Consider the following 2,822-nt stretch of genomic DNA (forward strand, 5'->3'; position numbering starts at 1 on the left):
ATACTGCGCAGCTGGTGGGATCTTAGTTCTCTGACCAGGAATTGAACCCAGGACCCCAGGAGTGGGAGGGCCAAGTCCTAACCACTGAACTGCCAGGAATCCCCATGCTCTTTGCTTAGAAAAATTGATATTGTTAAAACAGCCATACTACCCAAAGTAATTTACAGATTTAATGAAATGTCTATCAAATTACCTATACAATTTTTCACTGAACTAGAACATATAATGCAAAAATTCATATGGAACTATAAAAGACCCAGATTTGTCAAAGAAATCCTTATGAAAAAGAATAAAGCAGGAAGCATAATCCTAAAAGACTTCAGACAATATTTCAAAGTTACTGTAATCGAAATAGCATGTATTGGCACAAAATAGACATATGGATGAACAGAACAGAGTAGAGAACCCCCAAAGAAATCCACACACTTATGGTCAATGCATCTTTGACAAAAGAGGCAAGAGTATAATACACTGGGAAAAAGATAGTCTCTTTAGCAAATGGTGTTTGAAAGCTGGACAGGTGCATGTAAATCAACAAAATTAATCTCTAAAATATGTAAGCAGCTCATACAGCTCAATAACAGCAGCAGAAACACAAGCCAATCAAAAAATGGGCGTGGGGAGGGAGGTTCAAGAGGAGGGACATATGTTTATCTATGGCTGGTTAATGTTGATGTCTGGGAGCAACCAACATAATTCTGTAAAGCAATTATCCTTCAATTAAAAAAATAAACTTTTACAAAGTAAAAATAAAAAAAAGGGAAAAAAAGGCAGAAGAAAATATAGACATTTCTCCAAAGAAGACATAAGGATGGCCAATAGGCATATGAAAAGATGCTCAATGTGGTAATTAGAGAAATACAAACCCAAACTATAATGATATATGGCCTCACACCAGTCAGAGAGCCCACTATGAAAAAGTCCAGGAAAAACAAATGCTGGAGAGAGTGTAGAAAAAGGAAGCCCCCCATACTGTTGGTGGGAAGGTAAGTCGGTGCAGGCACTATGGAAAACCATATGGAGGGTCCCTGGAAAACTGCAAACTTGTCATATGATCCAGATCCCTCTCCTGGGCATATACCCAAGTAAAACGGTAACTGAAAAAGCTACACGGCCCCTGTGTTCATGGCAGCACTACTCACAATAGCAAGACACGGAAACAACCTAAATGCCCATCCACAGACGAACGGATACAGAAGATGTGGCACAAACATACAGTGGAATACTGCTCATTCATGAAAAGACAAAATAATGCCAGTTTCAGCACCGTGGATGCAACTACAGATTATCATAACGAAGTGAAGTAAGGACGAACGAGAAAGACAAATGCCATATTATACACACACAAACAGAATCTAAAACCTGACACAAATGAGCCAATCAATGAAACAGAAACAGAATCGTGACACAGAGAGCAGACTTCTGGATGCCACAGTGGAGGTGGTCGGGGGACGGTGGAGTGGGAGGCTGGGTTTGGCAAATGCAAGCTTCTATAGATAGAATAAATAACAAGGTCCTGCGGGATAGCACAAGTATTCCCTGATAGCTCAGTTGGTGAAGAATCCGCCTGCAGTGTGGGAGACCTAGGTTCGATCCCTGGGTTGGAAAGATCCCTGGGAGAAGGGTAAGGCTACCCACTGCAGTATTCTGGCCTGGAGAATTCCATGGCCTGTTATAGTCCATGGGATGGCAAAGAGTCAGACATGACTGAGTGACTTTCACTTTCAATTTCATTGTATAGCACAGAGAACTATATACTCAGTATCCTATGATAAACCATATTGCAAAAAGATATATATGAAGATATATATATATATATACACACACACACACATATATAAATCACTTTGCAGTACAGCAGAAATAAGATTTGTAAATCAACTATATACTCTGATGAAAAATATTGATAAAAAAGAAAAAAAACATTGAAAAGAAATGAGGACAGTTTAAGAGACCTCCGAGACATCAAACACAGTAACATTCACATTATCGGGGGTCCCAAAAGGACAAGAGAAAGAGAAAGGCCCAGGAAAATGTCTGAAGAGAGAGTAGCTGAAAACCTGCTTAACATGGGAAAGGAAACAGTCACCCCAGTCCAGGAAGTCCAGAGACCTATTCAGGATTAACCAAGAAGGAACATAATGAGACACACAGTAATCAAATTGAAAAATAAAAGAGAAAGAGAAAATATGAAAAGAAATGAGGAAAAAATAACAAATAACATAAAAGGAAACTCCCATAAGGCTTAGCTGATTTTTAGCAGAAATTCTGCAGGCTAGAAAGGTGTGGCACACTATATTTAAAGTGATGATAGGGAGAAATCTACAGTCAATAAGGCTATGCAGCAAGGCTCACGTTCAGATTTGACAGAGAAATCAAAATCTTTGTAGACAAGTGAAAGCTAAAACTCGGTCCACCAAACCAGCTTTATAACAAATCCTAAAGAGGTTCTCTAGGTGGTGGGAAGAAAGGTCACTATGGAAACGAGGGAGGGATAAGAAGGGAAAGCTCACCGGTGCAGGCAGGCAGCCAGTAAGAGAAGCCATCCACACACACCAGCAGGAAGGCTAAAGACAAAGTAAGAAGATTATCTATACAAAAACAATAAGTTAATGGACCCACAGAATAATTCGATGTAAAATACAATTATCAAAAACATGAATCATGAGAGTACAAATGCAGGATATTTAAAATTAAGAGATAAGCAACTTAGAACAATCATGTATTTACAGAGTGCTGTATCTAGATCTCATGGTAACTGCAAACCAAAAATCTATGATAGATACACACACACACACACAGACACACACACACACTGACAC

The sequence above is a fragment of the Bos taurus genome, chromosome 22, assembly GCF_002263795.3.
Source record: "Bos taurus isolate L1 Dominette 01449 registration number 42190680 breed Hereford chromosome 22, ARS-UCD2.0, whole genome shotgun sequence".
Classification (NCBI taxonomy): Eukaryota; Metazoa; Chordata; class Mammalia; order Artiodactyla; family Bovidae; genus Bos; species Bos taurus.